Here is a 24,597-nt window from a genome sequence, read left to right on the forward strand (position 1 = left end):
TCCAGGGGATTGTGGTTTTGGGGGGTTTGGGTCATGTTTGTGTACAGTAATATTTTCAGCACCCAGGTTCAGTGAGTGTCCTTTTTTGTTCTAGATGCCCTGGACCGTCCAGGTCAGATGCCCTGAAATAAAGTCCTTGTTTGTATCCCAGTTCTGGCAATGAGCTTGTAGGTCATGACATCAGCTTGAAGAGAAGTTTGCTATTAACGTTGTCCTTATGGTCATGTTAATGTCCAGTGCTGTCCTCATGACTCGGTGAGTGCTGCTGTGGAAACTGAGGAATTTAGTCGACTGGCACCATCTGAGTGTCCTTTTTCTGTCTACAAAGTATTGCTTTTGGCATTATGATCAAGTTTTGCTTTCTTTGTCCCTGCAGCCCTCCTCACCCCCTGCAGGACAGACCCCAGCATCCATATGGAAAGCCCTCAAGGTGGAAGAAGAGAGAAGGTCCAAAGAAGAGAGGCTTCTGCCCATCGTCCTTTGCCTTGGAATGCCTTTGCCTTCATCTTTTGTTCCCTCTGCACCTGGAACTCATCGCTCTGCTGCCATCTCCAGGTAAAAGGGACCTTTTCTGCATCCTCTGCCTCTGGGATTATAATTCTCAAATTCTGCTTCCAGTTGGACCCTTTCCTCCTGTTGTGTGGTATTGTCCTACTGTCTGTTAGGCCTCCAACCTAAGGTGCACACTCAGCTGTCCAAGCACAAAGATTATGTACAGGTTAGATATGCATATTCATTAATTTCTCAGGAGATGATTAACATGTTAATTTAATTTACTGGGACTCATTCTCATTTGCAAATGTCCTTATCACATGCATACTTGAGCCCCTTGGGGGTCCTCTGGTAGTCTTCAGCAATCTCCATTACCTTGTCCATTTGCTGATCTCGGCCTGTACACATGCAGTGTCCATCCTCTGTCTTGTCCTTACCATCCTCACACACAAACCATCCTGTTCTGGTGTAGCTTCCATTATCCATCCTACTTCAGGCTGTCATGCCTCAGGTCTTCCTCCTTATCTGTCTACAGTACACATCTTTATATAGCTTAGCAGTTACAAAATGATTTTAAAATTATACCTTATTCTTCCACTCTATATGTTATTAAGGGAAGAGTCCAAAGTCCTGGGTATCACCTTTCTTTTGGAGGGTTTGTGGCCAACAGGCTACAACCCTCACCACTGCCACCATATCGCGTTGCAGAGTCACAGAATTGTCACGGTTGGAAAAGACACAATATACAATATCCTTGTCACCGTGCCCACTAGAGTATATCCTGAAGCACCTAATCTACACAGGTTTTAAATACTTCTGGGGATGGTGACTCCACCCTCCACCACCTCCCTGGGAAGTTTGTTCCAATGCCTGACTACTCACTCAGGTCCCAGCTATTTCTGGCCTCTCGGGATTTGAAGTGCCAAATATGTATCTGTTTCTTGAGCAATTTGAGCTTTTTCTTTGGACACCCGATATCCTCTAATCCCCAAAATGTTCAAACAACTTAATAGTGTGGGAAAGGGATTGTTCCATAGTCTCTGTAGCAATTAAAATGTCACCTACATACTGTGCCTTGTTTCTCCAAATTTCTAACACTTCTGCTAATTGGTTTCCAAAAATTGTTGGACTATTCTTAAAAACCTGATGCAGGACCATCCAGGTATATTGCATTTTCCTCCCAGTTTCTGGGATTTCCCATTCAAAAGGAAATGGTTCTTTTAACATCAAGAGGAATACAGAAAAAGGCATCTTTTAGGTCTAAAACTGTAAAGCAACCCCATTCTTCATGGAGGCTTAACAATGTATAGGGATTCACCACTTCAGGATGAAGATCCTGTGGGATTTGATTTATTGCTCTTATATCTTGGACCAGACAATAAGTTTTCCCATCAACCTCTTTGTCTGGCAAAATAGGAGTGTTGTATTTGAGCTTACATTCTAGTAACTTGCGAAAATTTTGTATTATTAGAGCCAGTCCAGTTTTAGCTTCTAAGCTTAGAAGATGTTGTTTAATTCTTAGCAGTGATGATCCTGGTTTTAGGTCAAATTTTACTGGTTCAGCTCTTTTGGATGTCCCTGGAACTTCTCTAGCGCAGGCAATGGGGATCACAGCATCTTCTACTTCTTGTGGTATTTCCTTTTGTAACCAGGTAGGGTATTTTCTTCTTGCAACCAGAGGTTCTTTTTTGAGAGACTCCTGTGATTGTAGTCAGGCACCACCAATCTCTGAAAGTAATTTTGAACTGCACGTGTTGGGACAATGGACAATCTTGTTTCCAGTGTCCTTCCAAAAAGCACATTGGTTATTTCCTGATAGTTCATCTCCATGTGAGAACTAGGCTCCCTTAAATTCTTGCATCCCTTAAAGGGGTGCATTGCATCGCATAAAGGGTGAAACTTGCGATGGAGGTCTCCCATCACTGTGTCTCCCTCAGAGGGGTTCCTCAGCCCCTTCCTGCACTTGCTTCCAGAGCTGCAGCTCAGCTGCTCTTTACTTTTTCCTTTTGCCCATCATGATTCCTACACAGTGTTCTCGCAACCTCTAAGGACTTTACCCAGTCTTGTATTTCATTCACCTGCAATTTTTGCAGCTTCTGTAACCATTTGATTTATTTTCCTTCTCCAGACTCTAGATGAAAATCAGTGTGTTTCCTAGCAGTGTCCTCCCCACTTATTTCTTAAACAAGCTGACTCCCTCTGATCCTGATTTCATATAATTTACACGTATTTATAGCTTCAGGAATTGCATTCATAATTCCAAACATTCTCCATCTTTGATACTGATTGAACAGTGCCTGTGGTCTGAAATACTTGGGTTCCATTTTGTGTCTGAAGAGGAAAAATAAATGTCTGCTGACCCTTGAAGAGACATCTGAGGTTATCTGAGCCTCTGCCAGAGTCTGAGAGGCTCTTGGTCAAATATCATATTCATAGCTTCTGTATCCTTCGAGTCGGAGTCCTGGGTTTTAATAATTTAAAAAGCACTGGCTGTTTTATCAGGATTGTCTCTGTCATTTCCCTCAGCCAATTTCCAGTGATTCCAGTCGGCAGTTGCCAAAGGTTCTTTCATAGTTACCCATCCTTCCTTATGAACTGCCTGAAGAAGAGAGGCTTGAATCACCTCTCTCTCCTTAGCAATGGCCCTTCCAGCTATCAGACTAAATCCCTCATTTCTTTGTCCATCCATTCACCTGTCAGTTCCTACCCCCTCATGTAAACCTATAGGAGTGCCTCTTTTTTCTGAAAGAATTGATTCGGTGTCCTTCTCTTGCTCCAGCTCATGTAACTTCAAACATTTCTGGCCTATACTGCAAGCTAAATGACATCTCTTCAGCCTGCCACCATGTCTACTTCTGTCCTCCAAGGAAAAACAAAAGAATTAACACCTGGCAAATTAACACCACATTCCCTCTGCCACTCAGGGTGGTTTCTCAAGATGAAAAACATATCGGCACGCATAACTTCATCCCGTTTCCCTTCTCATCTTAAAACCAACATTGACTTCTTTTCTGAGGCAGATGACAAGGCTTTAAGTTTCTATTTCAGCTTGCTAGATTTCTCAAAAATAATTGAGCTGAAATTGAGAATGCTGCTTTTTGTAGAGAGCTAGAGAAGTGAGTTATAAGCCAGGGGGCAGTTAAAATGTGCTTTAAGAAACTTGCTCAATACTATATTTCAAGTTACAGTTTTGATTGTTTTGTGGTAATTACCAGTGAGATCTTAATAGCTGTAAAGGTACCTGACTTAGCATGTTATACTGGTTTGAGTGTCTCTTGATGATCATGGTGTTTCCCAGGATCTCAAACAGCTGCAGAAGCCATCTTTTCCCTTCCCCCATGTATGTGAATATGTCGTTTGAATAGTGGAATTCTAAATACTTACTGTTGAACATTTTTAGCTTCCTTTAGCTTGGACACCTGCTGTTTTTTCTGCCATCTACCAGATTCTTGCCCATTGGAAAGCAAAGTTGAAGGGCTGGGAGGGGATGAGGTTGCGAATTGGGAGGGATGTTAAAATTAGTGTAGGGGAGGGGGCTGTCTGGATGCAGTCTCCTTTGGGTGGGTAAAAGGACTGGATGAGTATTCAACACAATGCCAGCATGTACTGGACAGGGCAGCTTCATCCTGTGTCTGTGGTGTACTGTTGGTGTTTTGTCCTTATTTGCATTCACTGACCTGGTTTAGTTAGTCAATGAATGAACTGAACGTGAAGGATTAAAAAAATGGAAACCTTTACTGTGACCCAGGGTTAGAAGTGACCTCTTAACGGGATGCGAGTTGTTCATTCTAAATCCTTTGAGGGAAGGATGTAAGAGAAATATGTAGCTTCAGCTTAGTAAGGGTGGTCTGTAATTTATTTTTTTTTCTGTGAAAGCTTAAAACTGCAGTTGCTGTTGGCACACTCCAGACAAGGTGAAGAAATATTGAAAAAACCCTTGTAAAGAGAGAAGGAAGGAGGTAAGCCTCAGGGAGAGAGAGAAAAGTAATTTTATATAAGAATGTGTTTCTTCTACACAGATCTGCATCAGGCAGTTTATACTGGGGGACACTGGGAGGAACTAGAGGGAGGCTATAAGGAGTTACTGGTGTGCACTGAGGCATTGGGGGCTACTGGGTTGTACTGGTAGAGGGGTGGAGGCACTGGGAGCAAGTAGGAATAAGGACCAGGGAGATACTGGGAGGGGCGATGGGAGAACAGGGAGGGGTTGAAGTGGCATTTGAGGTTACTGGTGTAAACTGGTGTGTACTGGGGGGGGCTGGAAAGGTGAATTGGGGGCTACTGGTGTGCACTGGGTGTGAATAATGGATCAGTGGATGTGTGACTGGTCTATACTGGTCTTTGTTGCATTTGGGTCTATATGGTGTGTACTGGCCAGTCCTGGTCAGGAGCTGCTGCTGTGTCAGGGACCTGGTGGAGAAGCTGCTGATGGTGAAATTACGGCTACAGCTGAACCGGGGCGACCACGTAGTGCTGGGGGGGGCACTTGTGGAGGGTGCTCTGGGGCAGGGGCAGACCCCTCACTGGTGGCTGTGAGGTTCTAGGGGGCAGGGGTGGACCCTAAAGTGCAGAGCAGTCGATCAGGGGCACTTGGTGGCTGCAGGGAACGACGACAAATCCCTGACTTGTTCAGCGTGTCCTTAAGAACAGGCGGGAGAAGTGCGACCTAGAGGATGTAGGGAGGCAATTAGAGGATGTAGGGAGGCAATTAGGAAAGCTAAGGCGTCCTTGGAACTTAACCTTGCAAGTCGGGTTAAGGATAATAGAAAGGGCTTTTTCAAATACATAGCCAGCAAAACTAACACTAGAGGCAATATTGGCCCACTAAGGAATGAGCTGGGAGCCCTGGTGACAGAGGATATAAAGAAGGCAGAGGTGCTGAACGCCTTCTTTGCCTCTGTCTTTACTCCTGCAGGGTTTCCGCATGAGCCCCAGATTCATTTAACCCCAGAAGTAGTCAAGATAGATGAAGAGTTTGACATAGTAGATGAGGATTGGGTTAGGGATCAGCTGAGTAATCTGGACATCCATAAGTCGATGGGTCCAGATGGAATGCATCCAAGGGTGCTGAGGGAGCTGGCGGAGGTCATTGCTAGGCCACTCTCCATCATCTTCATTAAGTCATGGGTAACAGGAGAGGTGCCTGAGGACTGGAGGATAGCAAATGTCACTCCAGTCTACAAGAAGGGCAAGAAGGAGGACCCGGGTAACTATAGACCGGTCAGCCTCACCTCCATCCCTGGAAAGGTGATGGAACAACTTGTTCTTGTCACTATCTCCAGGCATATCAAGGACATGGGGGTCATCAAGAGCAGTCAGCATGGTTTTATCAAGGGTAAATCATGTTTGACTAACCTCATAGCCTTCTATGAGGAAATTACTAGGTGGATAGATGATGGAAGAGCGGTAGATGTGGTTTATCTTGATTTCAGTAAAGCATTTGACACCGTCTCTCACAGCATCCTTGTAGATAAGTTGATCAAGTATGGGTTTGGTGATCAGGTAGTGAGGTGGGTCAGGAACTGGTTGAAAGGAAGGAGTCAGAGAGTTGTAGTCAATGGGGCAGAATCTGGTTGGAGGGGCGTGACTAGTGGAGTCCCTCAGGGGTCGGTACTGGGACCGGTGTTGTTCAATATATTCATCAACGACTTGGATGAGGGTATAGAATGTACCCTCAGCAAGTTTGCTGATGACACTAAGCTGGGAGGAGTGGCTGACACACCAGAAGGCTGTGCTGCCATTCAGAGAGACTTAGACAGGCTGGAGAGTTGGGCAGGGAGGAACAAGATGAAATTCAACAAGGGGAAGTGTAGAGTTTTGCATTTGGGGAAGAACAACACGATGTCCCAGTATAGGTTGGGGGCTGACCTGCTGGAGAGCAGTGTAGGTGAAAGAGACCTGGGGGTCCTGGTAGACAAGAGGATGACCATGAGCCAGCAATGTGCCCTTGTGGCCAAGAAGGCCAATGGCATCCTGGGGTGCATTAGAAAGGGTGTGGTTAGTAGGTCAAGAGAGGTTCTCCTCCCCCTCTATTCTGCATTGGTGAGGCCACACCTGGAGTATTGTGTCCAGTTCTGGGCCCCTCAGTTCAAGAAGGACAGGGAAGTGCTTGAAAGAGTCCAGCGCAGAGCTACTAAGATGATTAAGGGAGTGGAGCATCTCCCTTATGAGGAAAGGCTGAGGGAGCTGGGTCTCTTTAGTTTGGAGAAAAGGAGACTGAGGGGTGACCTCATCAATGTTTTCAAATATGTAAGGGGTGAGTGTCAGGGAGATGGAGTTAGGCTTTTCTCTATGGTGACCAGTGATAGGACAAGGGGTAATGGGTGTAAGTTGGAGCATAGGAGGTTCAAGTTGAATATCAGAAAGAATTTTTTTACTGTAAGGGTGACAGAGCCCTGGAATAGGCTGCCCAGGGGGGTTGTGGAGTCTCCTTCACTGGAGACATTCAAAACCCGCCTGGACACGTTCCTAGGCGATGTACTCTAGGGGGCCCTGCTCTGGCAGGGGGGGTTGGACTAGATGATCTTTCGAGGTCCCTTCCAACCCCTAGGATTCTATGATTCTATGACCTTTCTTCCAAGAGGAGGAAGATACCCGAGTTCTTTAACCAAGGGTAAGGCACCCCCGGCCCACCCCCCTTTTTTTCCTTTCGTCGTGTTTTTTCTCAGCGCCCAATGAGCGGGCGCTGGTGATGTCCCGCCCATTGGCCAATGGCAGAGCGAGCAGCATCCCGGGAGGGTGGAGAATGAGGGGCGGGTGCGAGCCGCGGGGTCGGGAAAGCAGCGACCAATCAGTGCGTGTATCGCCTCAGGAAGTGGTTTGGGCACACGAGAAGCGGAGCCAATGGAAACCTTTCCCCCCGTGACGGGCGGCCAGTCAGCGAGCCTCGAACCTTTGCAGCGGTGATTCCTCTGTAAGGCAGCGACGGTGCCGACGAGGAGACAAAATGGCGGCTGGGAGAGGCGGGTGGGAAAATGGCGGCCGGGGAGGGGGGCATAGGGGGCAGCGCACGGCTTGGAGGGGCGGGGGGGCGGGAAAAGCGGAGGGGATCCGTAGAAACGGGGGGACTCGGAAGGGGGCGTGGGGGTGGCAGCTACTCCACAGCAACCCATAATTACCCTGAAGAGCCCTCTAACAGCCCCATAGGGACTCTTTATTCCCCACTGATCTCTCCACCTGGCTGTGGTGTCCCCCTCATTGTTCTACAAGGCATCGTTAGTTCCACAAGGTCCTGAAAAGCCCCATTGGAGCCTCCAATGTCCCGTAGGGCCCCTCAGCTACCACATACTACCCTCCAGTGCCTGATAGTGCCCTCTAACTGCCCCGTAAAAATCCTCTGCCTTACAGGCCCTGCTAATTGCCTCATAGGGACTTCTAGCTGCCCCATAGTGATTACTAGTGCCCCATAGGAAACCCTAGTGCACCATAGTGCCTCCTAACTGCCCCAAAAGGAACACCCAACAAACCTGTAGTGAGTCTCAGTGCTACACAGGGCCACTGTGACCTTCCCCTCCAAGGGCCCTCAGAATCTTCATAGGGCTACCTAAGTTTCCTATGAGGTTCTCTTAGCCCCGTAGTGCCCTGTACCTGCCTCATGGGCCTGCAGTGCCCTATGAGGGCCCTGAACAGCCCCATAGCACCCACTAAATGCCCCACAGAGCCACTCAGTTGCCCTATAGGGGAACCTAGTGCTCTACAGAGCCCTGAGTGCCACAGAGAGCCTCATGCTGCCCCATATGGCCACCTGCTTGCCCCTTAGGGACCCTAATACCCCATGCACCCTAATACCTGCTCCACAGGGACCCTTAAATACCCTACAGGAACCCCAAAGGGCCTCTTTACTGCCCCATAGGGACCCCTAGTTTCCCCATGCTACACCCCAGATCCTCATAGGGAAGCCTACCTGCCCCATGAGGATCTGCAGTGGACCATAGGGACTGCCAGCTACCCAATAGTGCTCTCCACCTGCTCCATGTGGACCTCCAGTGCCCCATGGGTCCCCCTGACCTGCCCCATCCAGTCTTCTTGCAGTCTATCTTGTAGTCCCATCCAGTTTCCCCTCAGTCTCTCCCCGCCTTTCCCAGTCCCTCCCGATTCCCTCAGTTTGGCACTTCCTCCCAGCTATCCCCCAGGGTTAGTGAGGGCTCTGTGTGTTGTAGTTCTTCCCTGTCCCTCCCGATTTTCTTCAATTTTCTCCATTTCCTCCTTCACCTCTCCTAGTTCTTCTTGTTAGTGGGTTGTACTGGGAGAGGAGTGGGGCACTGGGAGGGGTTAAATTGGCACTATGAGGTACTGGTTTATACTGGAGGGCACTGGGAGGGACCATCAAGTGTGTGTGTGAGGAAAGGTACTTGGGAGGTGCTGTGGGGCAGGGAAAGACCTCTGGCTGGTGCTTCAGGGAACAGGTAGTCTGTGGGCACTAGGAGGGAGGGACCCTAAAATGATGGAGGGTTGAGATGGGGCACTTGGAGGTTGCTCTGGGGCAGGAGGTGACCCTTAGGTAGTGTGGGGGGTGGCTATGGTGCAACATTGAGCTGGGGGATACTTGGGGGCCTCTGTGGGGTGAGACATGGGCTGAAGGACACGTAGGCTCTATGGGTTTCTGGGGCTGGGGGGCACTTGTGAGGCTGTGTTGGGGTCATTTATGGATCACCGTGGGACAGAGGGGCATCCCTGACTGTTTTTTGTCTCATAGAACTGGAGTTAGATTTGTGGGGCTACTGCCCCACAGCTTTCAAGGGGGCCTGGCCTGCTTGACCACTGGCTACTCAAGGCTCCAGTGAGCATGACCCACAATTGCCTGCCTGCCCCATAGATTTCATCATGTACACTTGTTGACCCCTTCCTATGACATCATCAATTTATGCCTGGTGAGATCACTGCCCTTTTCCCAGGGCCAGGCTACGTCTTCCAGGTTCTGTACTACGCAGTGGATTTTGAAGGATAAATCTAAGTAGAAATATCTTTAACATATACAAAAAATAAACTTATCTGTGTGTCCTTGTAGGAGAACAGCAGAGGAGCAGGCCTGCGTGGGATAGAGGAGTGCTGCAGATTCCCAGGCACTCACTGACTCTGAAGAACAACAAAGAGCTGTAAATAACTTGGGGAATTTGCCATCTGGACAATGTTATGTCCTGGTACCTGGTGGGAACGGGTAGATAAGGTTTTATGTTAGTAGGAAGAGCACTTTGAGGTGTAAATTGATCAGCCAATAGATATTGGGATACTATATAAGTCTTGCGAGCTGCAAAATAAACGATTCTCTTTGTGCGCAGCAGCTGGGGTCTGTGCCTTCATGTCTTCCATCATGTCTTAATTAAAAAAGACTTGAAAACGCTATGAAGGAAAAACTTGTAGAGGAAGAAATGTAAAAGAGAAAGAAAATAGAAAATAAAACCAACCAAAACCAGATGTGACTCCAATATCTGTGTGGGTATGTAGGTGAGAAATAGGACAGAGGGGTTCACTGGAGATTGGAGATGGATAAGATGAGAAGTCAGTATTTTTGTGTTTCAACAGTATCAAAGTAATTTAGTTCTCCCTCCCCAGCCTCCATGTGATGCACCGTCCCAGCTGCATCGTCTCCCCATGCCCCTTCTAGCCTTGTCCACGTCCCCCATCCGTGTCCCTGCGCCTCTGCCTGTGTTGTGCCTCGGTCCCAGGCTCCTTGTACTTGTCCTGTGCCCACCCGAGTGTCTCCGCCCCCTGGGGTGCAGTGGCTCTGCGTGCCCTGTGTGTGGCCACGCCTCTGAGGTTGACCACACCCCTGTGTGTCTCCTCCCCCTGCTCTGGGACAAGATTGAGCCTGACCACGCCCCCATTCGGCTCTCCGCCCACCTCATGCTTGTCACAGCCCCCTGAGTGTGGCCCCGCCATCACACCCCCTCGCCTTTGCCCTGCCCCATCTGTGACTCCGCCCCCTCCGTGCTTTGCCCTGCCCTCCCTTCCGGGGCTGCACTCCCCTCCTTGTTTTCCTCACCCTTCAGGGTTGGCTCTGCCCACACCATGCTTGGCTCCTCCGTGGGCAAAGGGCTCAGCACATGCTGCGCGGAGGGCGAGGTGACAGGGCGACAAGAGTGGTGGGGGGGTGGGGCCTCGGTTCATGCTGCAGGGAGGCGGGAGTTAGGGGGAAGAGGCCTATCCAGAGTGGCCCCACTCCTGCTTCCTGGTTCCTAATTGGAGGGGGTGCGCGGTGGTGCTGGGCTGGGAGGTCCCCGCCTCCCCGGGTTGATGTGCTGTTCAGGGCTGGTGCTTGCACCCCAATCTGTCTTGGACCCACCCTCTTTCTCTGGGCTGATCACCCTTGTGCACATCTCTGCCTCCTCGGGGCCCTACCCCCTGTTTTTAGCTTTACCCTTGGTGGATGACCCCCCCTCCCTCCCACGTGTTGTCCCACCCCTCCAAGCAGGGCTCTGCTCCAGGTCGGTGATGCTCCGTGCCCAGGAGCGGGCCGTGCAGATGGAGCAGTATTCAGCCAGGTTGGTGCTAAGGGAAAGTAACTTGTGGCAACTCAGCGCAGCACTTTCCAGTTGTATTTGCAGGCACTGTGCGGGTCCTGTCGGAATTGGATGGGCATTTGGGGTGGGCTGGGATGGTAGCCAGGAGGGTCAGGGGGCAGGTGACATCTCACAAACACAACAGGAAGTTTGTGTCTTGCTGGTATCTTATGTGCCTCAAGAAATCATGGCCACAGCATCGGATTCTGGAATAAGCAGATGACCAGAACACCATGGGGGATCTTAGGAGTCGGATGCTGAAGAGGTTGGCAGTGGCAGGTGTGATGGTCATTGGCAGCACTGATTGTGGCTTGATTTCCTGCCCCCTTCTTGTCATTGTGGCCCAGTCCTTCTACTCCTCCCCCCATGGGTGTGGTCTTGCCCTTCTTTTCTACCCGTCCTTCTTTCTCTCTCCCTCATTTTCCTTTTTCTCTTTCCTTTGCTTAATTTCTCTGTCTCTGTTCAGGCTCTGAGCCTTGTCCCCAACTCTGCTGGGATTCCTGAGGAGTCTAGATGAACATTTTCCTGCCTTTAGAGTGCCCCGAGGGGGGGTGTGTGGTGTTGGCAGCCCCTGGGGACTGAGCTCCCAGCTGTGGCCGGAGCAGGGGATGATGTTCTCTGAAGAGCTCCAGCTTGGGCTGGGGTAGCCCAGGTGTGGCCAGTCAGGTTGATGAGGGGGCGTTCCCAATGGATTGCGGGAAGGGCAGTGGGGCGGGGCCCAGGGTATACAAGCCTCCACCTCTATTCAGGGGCTCAGTCTGCTTGGGGGCTGTATTGTGCTTGGAGCTCCACCAGGTAAGAGGAGCACGGCTGGGGGCTTTTGGCTGGTGCAGTGGTTGTTTGCTTTGCCTTTCTCTTTTTTTGGTTCCCCAAGTGGTAACGGCTGCAGTGTTCAACTCTGGAATGAGAGGGTAAGTGGAACACTCAGGGGCTCTTTGGAGAAGTTCAGTGTTCTCTAAGAGGTCAGTGTTTACTGGTATGGGACTTGCTGGTGGTACTGTTGGTTGGAATTTTCTCATGGCACATGATGAAGAGGAACCCTGTGGCTACAGGAACATCCTAGCCCCCTGACGTGGCTTTACTTGTTGACCATGGCTTCAGGTGCCCAGCCCTCTAAAAAATAAGTGGAACCAGGTGGGGGGAAGGGCTGGACAGGGAGGGGGAAAGTTGAGAATTGAAGGGAGGGGTTTGGAAGTCAGTGTAGGTGAGAGGGCTGTCCAGGAGCAGCCCCCTTTGGTCAGGTGAAGGGACCAGGTTAGATTCCAACACGATGCGAATGTGGGCAGGGCAGCTCCAGCCTTTGTGTGTGGTGGTGTGTAGTTTCTGCTGTCTGTCTTTGTTGTCTTAGAGCTTTCTACAGCCTTGATGTCCTCGTTGTGCTCACAGGGAGGGTCTTGCACCTTGGGCACCATCCCTAGGCTCTGAAACACCTTATCAGCGCATTCAGTGATGCTTTGTCTTGCATAACAAATTCACAACGTGGAACAGTCTTGTGTATTGTAGCTTTCTCAAAGGTTGTCTTCTGACATGTTCTACCCAACTGCATCAGCATCTCTAATTGTGGGTTTTCTTAAACTGGGACTGGTTCCCTGTATCCTTAGGTCTTGAATCCAGGCTTCTCATTTACCTGTCATCTAAGCTTAGAAAGTAGCTTCTTTTAAAACGCGGTGCCCTTCAACACTCTTGGGCCCACAATGGAGCCTCCACGTGTCGCTGTTGCATCCCTGGATGTCTTCCAGCCCAGCTGTCTTGGATCCTGGAATCATTCATCTTCCTGTGAATCCTTCCTCTTGAGGTCGAGTCTTGTGGTTTGCAGCATTGTGTATTGGGTTGGCGTCAGCATTGAGAGTTTGGTTTGGAGCTCTCCTGCCCACATTGGGTCAAGGGTCCTTTGAAGAGTCTTAGTGGAATTGTCCATGTGTTGAGCAGCATTCCATAGAGTGAAGGTTGGTGGGCTGCAGGAGCAGTTATTTCTCAGGTGTTGTGTTGCTGTTGAAGGCATTGGCATCCCCTGTTTTTTGCGTTTTCTACGTACCCTCCAAACCACATTTTGGCACCCCACAAGGCTGGCAGGCAGATGGGTGAGGGGCCAAGGTAAAGGAGCAAGTGGGAGGTGGACATCACAGTGGGCTGCCTGTTTAGGCAGTATCTTGGCATGTGCTTTTCCTTTGACTTTTACAGGTGCCACACAAAGCCATGTGTTGAGGAGCGGTCGGAGAAGGTGAGATGGTTGTGGGCTGCCTCATCCAGAGATTGGAGCTGGCCTGCCTGCTGTGTAGCATCAGGGGCCATTGGAAGCACCATGAGCTGACTGTCTAGTTGTTGAGCAGCTTTCCAGTGACTTGCGTAATTCTGTTTTTCAGATCCTACTTGTCAACGACTAGCAAGAAACAGATGGAGGGGGACAGGAAGTTGCCATCCAAAGGTTGGTCAGGGTGTGGAGTCAGTGGGAAGGTGCCTCCTTTGGCGGCTTGACCGCATTATGTTTTGTTGTCATTTTGAAGGCGGAAGCGGCGAGCGAAGCGGGATACGGGCACTGGAGGTGGCTGCGGCAAGGTGAGCAAAGGCTGGTGGGCTGGAGGAGCAGTTATTCTCAGGCGTTGTTTTATTGGTTGGTCATGAACATCCCTTGTTGTTTGTGGTTTTTTTCAGGTGCCCTCCTAACCTTGTTTTGGCACCCCAAAGAGATGGCAGGCAGATGGATGAGAGGCTGAGGTAAAGGAGCAGGAGGTGGACATCGCAGTGGCCTGGTTGTTGTTGGGGGCAGTATCTCGGCGTGTGCGTTTTGCTTTGACTTTTGCATGTGTCACACACAGTGCCAGAGTGTCAAAGCCATGTCCTGAGGAGCAAGTGGAGAAGGTGAGATGTCTGTGGGCTGGGTCAGCCATGTATTAACGTCAGCTCTGTTAAAGGTTTCCCTTATGTTTCAGGTGCTGTGTGTGCCACCTTTGGAACCAGATGAGCACTGAATGTGAGCTGGGGTGGTAGAGAGTAGGTTTATGGAGCTGGTGGTCTTTTAGGTGCCCAAAACAGTGGTGGCCAAAGCATTCAACTCTGGATCATGGAGGTAAGTGGAACAATGTGGGTCTCTTTTGAGGTGGTGGGTGTAGTATAAGTGGTTGGTGATGGCTGAAGTGCACCTTATCGGTGACAATATTTCTGATTTTCCTTTTTTTCTGATCGCAGGTGATGAAGAGGAACATGCCCGTCAGACGGCGTGGTGTTTTGTTGGACATAGATCCAAAACCGCCATCCCTCCGAAAGATAAGTTGAGGGAGTGAACTGAAGTGCTGAGGTTGGGAGTTGTTGCAGAAGGAATGTTGCAAAGGCTGGTGTGGGCTGCTGTTGCTTGGGGCAATATCTCAGTATGTGGCTTTTGCTTTGACTTTTGCAGGTGCCACACAAAGCCATGTGTTGAGGAGCGGTTGGAGAAGGTGAGATGGTTGCGGGCTGGCTCATCCAGAGATTTTACGTCGACTCGGTTAAGTGTTTCCCTTTGTTTTTGCAGGTGCTGCGCGTGCCACCTTTGGAGCCAGAAGAGCGCTGAAGGTGAGACGGGATGGTAACGAGGAGGCTCGATCTGACAAGCAGAACAGGAATTTTGTGTCTCCTGGTATTTCAGGTGCCAGAAGCGATGGTGGCCATAACGTGTGGAAGGAGAGGGTGAGCAGGGCAAGCCAGGGGTTACAAGGAGCTTGTGGAAGAGGTTGGTATTTATCCTATTTCTGGTGGCACTGCTGTTTGTTATTGCAGATGACGAGGAGGAACTTGGTGGTTTTGGAAAGATTCCCTTCAGCTAATGTGGGCTACTTTTCTGTCCAGTGCTTTGGAGCCCCAGCTGTTTGAAAGGTAAGAGAAAGGGAGGATGGTTGGGGAGGGTCTGTGTAGAGGGGTTAAGGTTAGGAATTGCTGGGTCAGGTTTTCAAGTTACTGTAGGGGAGTGGGCTGTCCAGAAGCAGTCCCCTTTGGGTGGTTAATGGGAGCCTGTCTCTCCCTGGCATGATGCTAGCAAGTTTCAGGAACTGAATGAGCATTGGAGGTGAAGCGGTAGTGCAGGGCTTGTGGAGCTAGTGTCTTCTCTCAAGCACAACAATAATTTTGTGCCTTTTAGTTGCCCTGAATGCCAATGCCTACAGCATCCAACTCTGGAAAGCGTGGGTGAGTCTGCGAAGCTGGGTCATTTGGAAGGGAATGGGGCTGGCCAATGTTGGACTTATTGCAGAATATTCTGATAGGTGTTTTGGCATTGTGGCTATGTGTGTGGGGTTTCTTCGTTTGTTTGTTTTGGTGTTGTGGTGTGACTTTTTAAAATTTTTTTTTATATTTTTAATTTTTGATTTTTTTTTTTTTTTTAATGCAGGTGTCAAAGGGGAGCCTTGCAAGTTGAGGATTATCCCGGGCTGCTCCTTTTTTTTCCTAGCTAAATATGGCTTTGGAGTGCCAGTCCTCTGAAAGATAAGTTGAGGGACCAGTGGTGTAGAGGGATCAAGGCTGGTGGGAGTTGTGGAAGGGGTTTTGAATTTAGTGTAGGGGAGAGGGCAGTCTGGGAGCAGCCTCCTTTGGTCAGGTGAAGGAAGCGGGTTAATTTCTGATGCGATGCCAGTGTGGGCAGGGCAGCTCCAGCCTTGGTGTGTGGTGGCGTGTAGTTTGTGTTGTGTGTCTTTAGAGCTTCCTCAGGCCTTGATGTCCTCTCGGAGCAGGTCCCACATCTGGGACATCATCCCTGGAAGGTCTTCTCTCATCAGCACAGTACTGGTCAGCAGCATCTTCTTCTTGTGTGATAAGTTTGAAGTGTTGATAGGTCTTTAATCTGGGAAGCTTCCTGATGGTCATCTTCTGAAACATCATTGCCACCTGCATCAGCATCATCTCTGGTCATGGATTTTCCCAGAGTGGGACTTTATTCCCCGCATTCTCGTGTCATCAGGTCTTGAAGCCCGGGTTCTTTGGCATCCCTTGATTCAACCCCTCGTTTTGCAGTTGCATTGCTGTACGTCTTCTTGCCCAACAGTCTTGGATCCCAGAGATATTCTTCTTGGTGTTCTCTTGAGATCACGTCTCATGATTTGCAGGGCTGCGTCTGGAGTTGGTCTGAGTGTTTGGCTTGGAGCTGCTCTTCCCAGAGTTTGTTGGAAGAGCCATAACTGAATAGTTCATCTGTTGGGCAGTGTTCCAGTGACTTGTGTATCACTGTTTTTCAGATCCCATGTGACGAGGATGTACATGAAAGAGCAGGAGGAGAGAAGAGCACCATCCAAAGGTTAGTCGGTGTTGGAGCGAAGGTCCCTCTCCTGGCTACCTGACCCCATTATGGTTTGTTTGTCCTTTTGCAGGTGAGAGCAGCCAAGGAAGCAGAATATCTGTTCCCGAGGTGGCTCTGGCAAGGTGAGCAAAGGCTGGTGAGCTGGAGGAGCAGTTATTTCTCAGGTGTTTTATTTTGGTTGAAGGCATTGGCATCCCCTGTTTTTTGTGTTTTCCACGTGCCCTCCAAACCTACTTTTGGTACCCCACAAGGATGGCAGGCAGATGGGTGAGAAACTGAGGTAAAGGAGGAGGAGGTGGACATCACAGTGGGCTGCCTGTTGTTGGAGGCACAACCTCAGCATGTGCCTTTTGCTTTGACTTTTGCAGGTGCCACAACCATCCTCGGAGGGACAAAGACACACATTAGGAGGGGTTGGAGAAGGTGAGATGGCGGTGGGCTGAGTCAGCCATGCATTTTACATCAAGTCGCTTAAACATTTGCTTTTGTTTTTGCTGGTGCTGTGTGTGCCACCTTTGGAACCTGGTGGGCGTTGAAGTTGAGTTGAGTTGGTAGCGAGGGGTTCATGGGGCTGGTGACTTCTGATCAGCAGAACAGGAACTGTTTCTCTTGGCATTTCAGGCGCCCCAAGCAATGGTGGCGATGGCGTTCAACTCGGGAACGAGAAGGTGCATGGTATACCATGGGGCTCCCTTGAGGAGGTGAGTGCAGTGGAAATAGTGTGCGTTGGCTTAGATGGGACTTGTGCCAGCGCTGTTTGTGATCTGTGGGTTGTGTTTTTTCCGTTTGTATGTATAGGGGATGAAGAGGAACTGCAACTGGAAGCACATCCCAGTCAAACACTGTGGTTTTCATTACTGACCATGGCTTTGTGTTGCTCTCGCTCTTGAAGATAAGTTGAGGGCCCAGGGGTGGGTGGGGAGGGGCTGAGCAGAGGAGTTCAGGTTGGGAATTGCAGGTGGTGTTTTGAAGTTAGTGTAGGGGAGAGGGCTGTCTGGGAGTGGCACCCTTTGGGTGGGTGAAGGGAACAGGTTACTTTCCAGTACGATTCCAGCATGGGCAGGGCAGCTCCAGCCTTAGTGTGTGGGGTTGTGTGTTTTGTGTTGTCAGTCTTTGTTGTCTCAGAGCTTCCTCAGGCCTTGATGGTCCTCTGTGTCCTCACAGAGCGAGTCCTTCCTCTTGGGCATCCTCCCTGCAAAGCCTTTCCTGATCAGCACGGCGCTGATCAGCAGCGTGTTATTCCGCACGACGAGTCTAAATTGCAGATCGGTCTCTTGACTTGGAAGTTTCTTGATGGTTGTCTTCTGCAATGTCATTCTCAATTGCATTGTCATCTGATCTCTGTCCATCCAGTTTCCCTGAGGGGGACTCATTCCTCGCATCCTTGCGTCCTCAGGTCTTGAAGGCGGCTCCTCGGGCATCCGTCGCTTCATTCCCTCGCTTTGCAGACGCATCGCTGTAGGTCTTATTGCCCACAAGTCTTAGATTCCAGAGTCCCTCTTCTTGCTGCGAGTTTTATCTTGAGATCAAGTCTTGTGACTCACGTGTTGGTGTCTCAGATTGGTCTGTGGGTGTGAGTGTTTGGTTTGGAGCTGCCCTGCCTGCTGTGTAGCATCAGGGGCCATTGGAAGCACCATGAGCTGACTGTCTAGTTGTTGAGCAGCTTTCCAGTGACTTGCGTAATTCTGTTTTTCAGATCCTACTTGTCAATGACTAGCAAGAAACAGATGGAGGGGGACAGGAAGTTGCCATCCAAAGGTTGGTCAGGGTGTGGAGTCAGTGGGAAGGTGCCTCCTTTGGCTGCTTGACCGCATTATGGTTTGTTGTCATTTTGAAGGTGGAAGCGGCGAGCGAAGCAGGATACGGGCACTGGAGGTGGCTGCGGCAAGGTGAGCAAAGGCTGGTGGGCTGGAGGAGCAGTTATTCTCAGGTGTTGTTTTATTGGTTGGTCATGAACATCCCTTGTTGTTTGTGGTTTTTTTTCAGGTGCCCTCCTAACCTTGTTTTGGCACCCCAAAGAGATGGCAGGCAGATGGGTGAGAGGCCGAGGTAAAGGAGCAGGAGATGGACATCGCAGTGGCCTGGTTGTTGTTGGGGGCAATATCTCGGTGTGTGCCTTTTGTTTTGACTTTTGCATGTGTCACACACAGTGCCAGAGTGACAAAGCCATGTCTTGAGGAACAGTTGGAGAAGGTGAGATGTCTGTGGGCTGGGTCAGCCCTGTATTAACATGAACTCTATTAAAGGTTTCCCTTATGTTTCAGGTGCTGTGTGTGCCACCTTTGGGACCACGTGAGCATTGAAGGTGAGCTGGAGTGGTAGAGAGTGGGTTCATGGAGCTGGTGAGTACTGATCAGCAGAACAGTAACTCTTTCTCTTGGTCTTTTAGGTGCCCAAAGCAGTGGTGGACACAGCATTCAACTCTGGATCAAGGAGGTGAGTGGAACTGGGTGGGGCCCTTTTGAGGTGGTGGGTGTAGTATAAGCGGTTGTTGATGGCTGAAGTGCACCTTATTGGTGACACTGTTTCTGATTTTCCTTTCTTTCTGATTGCAGGGGATGAAGAGGAACGTGCCCGTCAGACAGCGTGGTGTTTTGCTGGACATAGATCCAAAACCACCATCCCTCAGGAAGATAAGTTGAGGGACTGAACTGAAGTGCTGAGGTTGGGAGTTGTTGCAGAAGGGATTTGGAAGTTTTCTGAGCAAAGGCTGGTGTGGGCTGCTGTTGATTGGGGCAATATCTCAGCATGTGGCTTTTGCTTTGACTTTTGCAGGTGCCACACAAAGCCATGTGTTGAGGAGCGGTTGGAGAAGGTGAGATGGTTGCGGGCTGGCTCATCCAGAGATTTTACGTCGACTCGGTTAAGTGTTTCCCTTTGTTTTTGCAGGTGCTGCACGTGGCACCTTTGGAGCCAGAAGAGCGCTGAAGGTGAGACGGGATGGTAACGAGGAGGCTCGATCTGACAAGCAGAACAGGAATTTTGTGTCTCCTGGTATTTCAGGTGCCAGAAGCGATGGTGGCCATAACGTGTGGAAGGAGAGGGTGAGCAGGGCAAGCCAGGGGTTATGAGGAGCTTGTGGAAGGGGTTGGTATTTAGCTGACGTCCTATTTCTGGTGGCACTGCTGTTTGTTATTGCAGATGGTGAGGAGGAACTTTGTGGTTTTGGGAAGATCCCCGTCAGCCGATGTGGGTTACTTTTCTGTCCAGTGCTTCAGAGCCCCAGCTGTTTGAAAGGTAAGAGAAAGGGAGGATGGTTGGGGAGGGTCTGTGTAGAGGGGTCAAGGTTAGGAATCGCTGGCTCGGGTTGTCAAGTTACTGTAGGGGAGCGAGCTGTCCAGAAGCGGTGCCCTTTGGGTGGTTGATGGGAGCCTGTCCCTCCCTGGCATGATGCTAGCAAGTTCCAGGAACTGAATGAGCGTTGGAGGTGAGGTGGTAGTGCAGGGCTTGTGGAGCTAGTGTCTTCTCTCAAGCAGAACAATAGTTTTGTGCCTTTTAGGTGCCCTGAATGACGATACCTACAGCATCCAACTCTGGAAAGTGTGGTTGAGTGGGACTTTGCAGGGCTCTTCTGCAAAGCTGGGACATATAGAAGGGAATGGGGCTGGCTGATGGATTTACTGCTGAATATTCTGGTAGGTATTTTGGTGTTGTGGTTATGTGTGTGGAGTTTTTTTCTTTGCTTGTTTTGGTGTTGTGGTGTGACTTTTTTAATGCAGGTGGCAAAGGGGAACCTTGCAAGCTGAGGATTATCCTAGGCTGCTCCTGTCTATTTTCCTGGCTAACCACAACTTTGGAGAGCCAGTCCTCTGAAAGATAAGTTGAAGGACCAGTGGTGTAGAGGGGTCAAGGCTGGTCGGAGTTGCGTAGGGGAGAGGGCAGTCTGGGAGCAGCCTCCTTTGGTCAGGTGAAGGAAGCGGATTAATTTCTGATGCGATGCCAGTGTGGGCAGGGCAGCTCCAGCCTTGGTGTGTGGTGGCGTGTAGTTTGTGTTGTATGTGTTTGTCTTCAAGCTTCCTCAGGCCTTGATGTCCTCTCGGAGCAGGTCCCACATCTGGGACATCATCCCTGGAAGGTCTTCTCTCATCAGCACAGTACTGGTCAGCAGCATCTTCTTCTTGTGTGATAAGTTTGAAGTGTTGATAGGTCTTTAATCTGGGAAGCTTCCTGATGGTCATCTTCTGAAACATCATTGCCACCTGCATCAGCATCATCTCTGGTCATGGATTTTCCCAGAGTGGGACTTTATTCCCCGCATTCTCGTGTCATCAGGTCTTGAAGCCCGGGTTCTTTGGCATCCCTTGATTCAGCCCCTCGTTTTGCAGTTGCATTGCTGTACGTCTTCTTGCCCAACAGTCTTGGATCCCAGAGATATTCTTCTTGGTGTTCTCTTGAGATCACGTCTCATGATTTGCAGGGCTGCGTCTGGAGTTGGTCTGAGTGTTTGGCTTGGAGCTGCTCTTCCCAGAGTTTGTTGGAAGAGCCATAACTGAATAGTTCATCTGTTGGGCAGTGTTCCAGTGACTTGTGTATCACTGTTTTTCAGATCCCATGTGACGAGGATGTACATGAAAGAGCAGGAGGAGAGAAGAGCACCATCCAAAGGTTAGTCGGTGTTGGAGCGAAGGTCCCTCTCCTGGCTACCTGACCCCATTATGGTTTGTTTGTCCTTTTGCAGGTGAGAGCAGCCAAGGAAGCAGAATATCTGTTCCCGAGGTGGCTCTGGCAAGGTGAGCAAAGGCTGGTGAGCTGGAGGAGCAGTTATTTCTCAGGTGTTTTATTTTGGTTGAAGGCATTGGCATCCCCTGTTTTTTGTGTTTTCCACGTGCCCTCCAAACCTACTTTTGGTACCCCACAAGGATGGCAGGCAGATGGGTGAGAAACTGAGGTAAAGGAGGAGGAGGTGGACATCACAGTGGGCTGCCTGTTGTTGGAGGCACAACCTCAGCATGTGCCTTTTGCTTTGACTTTTGCAGGTGCCACAACCATCCTCGGAGGGACAAAGACACACATTAGGAGGGGTTGGAGAAGGTGAGATGGCGGTGGGCTGAGTCAGCCATGCATTTTACATCAAGTCGCTTAAACGTTTCCTTTTGTTTTTGTAGGCGCTGCATGTGCCACCTTTGGAACTGGCTGAGCGTTGAAGTTGAGCCAAGTTGGTAGCGAGGGGTTCATGGGGCTGGTGACTTCTGATCAGCAGAACAGGAACTGTTTCTCTTGGTGTTTCAGGCGCCCCAAGCAATGGTGGCGATAGCATTCAACTCTGGAACGAGAAGGTGCATGGTGAGTGCAGCCGAAGTACCGTGTGTTGGCTTAGGTGGGACTTGTGCCAGTGCTGTTTGTGATCTGTGGGTTGTGTTTTTTCCGTTTGTATGTATAGGGGATGAAGAGGAACTGTGCGACTGGAAGCACATCCCATTCAAACAATGAGGTTTTCATTACTGACCATGGCTTTGTGTTGCTCTCGCTCTTGAAGATAAGTTGAGGGCCCAGGGGTGGGTGGGGAGGGGCTGAGCAGAGGAGTCGAGGTTGGGAATTGCAGGTGGTGTTTTGAAGTTAGTGTAGGGGAGAGGGCTGTCTGGAAGCAGCCCCCTTTGGGTGGGTGAAGGGAACAGGTTACTTTCCAGTATGATTCCAGCATGGGCAGGGCAGCTCCAGCTTTGGTGTGTGGGGTTGTGTGTTTTGTGTTGTCAGTCTTTGTTGTCTTAGATCTTCCTCAGGCCTTGATGGTCCTCTGTGTCCTCATGGAGCAAGTCCTGCATCTTTGGGCATCCTCCCTGCAAAGCCTTTCCTGATCAGCACGGTGCTAATCAGCAGCGTGTTGTTCCGCATGACGAGTCTAAATTGCAGATCGGTCTCTTGACTTGAATGTTTCTTGAAGATTGTCTTTTGCAATGTCATTCTCAATTGCATTGTCATCTGATCTCTGTCCATCCAGTTTCCCTGAGGGGGGGACTCGGTCCCCACATCCTTGCATCCCCAGGCCTTGAAGGCAGCTTCTCGGGCATCTGTCGCTTCATTCCCTCGCTTTGCAGATGGATCTCTGTAGGTCTTATTGCCCAAAAGTCTTGGATTCCAGAGTCCCTCACAGGACAAGTAATATTGAACATCATCCCTATGGTGTTGAACATGTTTAGTCATATCTGGATCCTTCTTTTTTTGCATCTTGCAAATTTCTTGATAGGCATCTTTTGTAATCTTCTTTATGAACGAATGAGCATCTCTGGTCCTAAATTTTCCACATTTGCAACCTTGTCTCTGCATCCTTAGGTCTTGATGCTAGTCTTCTTGTACATCTGATATGTTATTTTGAAGAGTAATTCTTGTAAGCGGAAGTGTTCTATGACACTTGATGTCACCATGGGGCCTCCTTGCCTCACCCTTGCATCCCTGTAGATCTTCTTGGCCAACTTCTTGGAGCCCAAAGTAATTCTTTTGGGGAGTCTTCTATTAATGTTTAATCTTGTAGTTTGCAGTGGTGTGTCTTGGGTTGGTCTGTGTTTGTGTGTTTGGCCTGGGGCTGCTCTGCCCAGATTGTAGAGTTGGGGATATTGAAGAGCCATAAGGGTCTCTGGTGACGTTTGCCTTGAGTTTTTAGGCCACAATTTTATAGTGATCTTAGGTGGAGCAGCCATAGTCAGGCTGGGTGGGCAGTTGCTTTGATGGTGATGAAGGTGATGGGACCTTCATGAGAGTGCAGGAGATTGACCCTCTCAGTAGTTAACAGTTGTATGTGTACGGGTTTAAAGTTTTGGGGCTGTGTTTATTAATGGCATGAGGGTAGTAGTACACTAGATGGGTTTCCTAACTAGGATTGAGATGTCTGGAATTGTCTGTCCATTGTTCAGCATTTCAGTGACTTGTGTAATTCAGATGCAAAGGACAAATATGCGCTCGTGAGAAGAAACGAGGGAGCAGAGCGCAGTCAGGTCAGTCAGTGTGTAGTGCTGGAGGGATTGTGCTTCTGGTAGCTACCTGATTACAGTGTGTGTTTAAGTCATTTTGAAGGTAGAAGCAGTAAGCGAAGTGGGATAGTCACTGAAGGTGACTGGGGTGAGGTGAGTGATGACTAGTGGGACCAAAGAGCAGTTATTTTTCGGGTGTGTTGTTGAAGTTCGAAGCATCAGTTGATGTTTATAGGTTCTATTGTAGTCACCGTGTGACAATAAGAAAATTGCAGAGGCTGGATATGCAAATTGCCAAGGTAAAGGAGTAAGAGATGGGGATTGTTGCAGGCAGGGTGCTGTTTGAGGCAGCATCTTGGTACATTCCTTTTGTTTTTTGCAAATATTGTAAGCAGGCTCACTGGGACAAAGCTGCTGACTATAGCAAGTAGTCCGAGGTAAGGTCAGTGTCAAAGAGCAGAGAATAATGTGGCTACTCTGTGACTTTTTTGCATGAACTTTAGGCCACTTTTGGGACTGGATGAGCATTTGAGGTGAGCTGGGGTAGTAGTGAGGATGAACGTGGAGCTGGTGACTCCCTTCAAGTATAACTGTCATTTTGTCTCTTGGTGTAGCTTGGGTTCTACAAACAATGACAGATGCAGTATCTGGCATCGAATGGGTACAGAGCAGGTGAGGGGAAGCCCATGGTGCTAATCACAGAATTAACTCTATTAGAAAATACCTTCAAGATCATTAGAGTCCAACCATTAACCCAACACTGACAAGAACTTAAGCCATATCCCTAAGTGCTATTTCTATATGACTTGGGGGGTGTCTTTAGGGATGATGAGTACTTCAAGGGATGGTGAAGGAGGTTGAAGCAGAAGAGGTTTGCCAACCCATAGGATTCTTTCAGATGCTTCCTGCTGGCACTCTGTTTGTGTGTGGTGTGTTTTGTTGTTTTGTTGTTTTTTGGGGTTTTTTTTTTGTTTTTTTTTTTTTTTGTTTTGTTTTTTTTTTTTCTTTTTTTTTTTTTTGAAGACAAGCCTGGTGACTGCAGAAATATACCAGTTACCTGATGTGCCTTTTCCTGAGGAAGGAATCTGATCCCTGGCCTGCTGCAAGCTAAGCTGGGAGACCAGGAACAACTGCCCTTCAGCATGAATATTGATAGAAGATGGGAAGAGAGAGTCCAAAACAGAAATGTCTCTCATTCAAAGATGTTGCATTTTGGAAACTCCCCATCAGAGCAGATCCCTAAAGAGTCTGTGGAAGTCACCAGCAACAAGACTCTTTCCTCCTTCAAAAAAAAAGAGAAAGTCATTCTCAAGATGGAAGCACAGCACATCTTTCTCAAGTTGATGGTGTTTCTGGCTTTGTGGGTCGTAATTGCAGCAGTTGAGATGATGAAAATACATTCCTCTGCACGTTTTGGTACATCCAGATCTATTAACAA

The 24,597-nt window shown here is 49.3% G+C and overlaps 1 protein-coding gene and 2 long non-coding RNA genes across 10 annotated transcripts in view; all 3 read left to right on the top strand.

The window, feature by feature from the left end:
• The window catches only part of FBXO39 (F-box protein 39), a 42,048-nt gene extending 32,144 nt beyond the window's left edge, over positions 1-9,904 (top strand). For 4 of the 5 annotated variants that reach the window (XR_011730150.1, XR_011730151.1, XR_011730152.1 and 1 more), the window contains one exon: positions 9,500-9,904. The gene's annotated coding sequence lies outside the window, so the exon portion shown is untranslated. Of the gene's footprint in view, positions 1-7,057; positions 7,106-7,303; positions 7,406-9,499 lie in introns of those variants that run through there. The other variant, XR_011730154.1, reaches the window with a different exon arrangement.
• A 1,651-nt stretch (positions 9,905-11,555) lies between these two features.
• LOC139806050 (uncharacterized) lies at positions 11,556-19,885 on the top strand. Of its 3 annotated transcripts, XR_011730086.1 has the most exons (8): positions 11,556-12,767; positions 13,173-13,212; positions 13,355-13,547; positions 13,644-13,962; positions 18,644-18,690; positions 18,810-19,298; positions 19,396-19,491; positions 19,754-19,885. It is a non-coding gene; the product is annotated as an uncharacterized lncRNA (long non-coding RNA). The 3 variants fall into 3 exon arrangements; XR_011730087.1 differs by lacking the exons at positions 11,556-12,767; positions 13,173-13,212; positions 13,355-13,547; positions 13,644-13,962 and adding exons at positions 17,193-18,143; positions 18,241-18,447; positions 18,501-18,559; XR_011730088.1 differs by lacking the exons at positions 11,556-12,767; positions 13,173-13,212; positions 13,355-13,547; positions 13,644-13,962 and adding exons at positions 17,193-18,143; positions 18,241-18,447; positions 18,519-18,559.
• A 44-nt stretch (positions 19,886-19,929) lies between these two features.
• On the top strand, positions 19,930-21,541 carry LOC139806051 (uncharacterized). 2 transcript variants are annotated; one of them, XR_011730090.1, is made up of 5 exons: positions 19,930-20,859; positions 20,933-20,984; positions 21,231-21,285; positions 21,360-21,399; positions 21,484-21,541. It is a non-coding gene; the product is annotated as an uncharacterized lncRNA (long non-coding RNA). The 2 variants fall into 2 exon arrangements; XR_011730089.1 differs by lacking the exons at positions 19,930-20,859; positions 20,933-20,984 and having other exon boundaries at positions 21,036-21,285.
• Positions 21,542-24,597: the final 3,056 nt, after the last annotated feature.

This window comes from Heliangelus exortis, chromosome 21, assembly GCF_036169615.1.
Source record: "Heliangelus exortis chromosome 21, bHelExo1.hap1, whole genome shotgun sequence".
Taxonomy (NCBI): Eukaryota; Metazoa; Chordata; class Aves; order Apodiformes; family Trochilidae; genus Heliangelus; species Heliangelus exortis.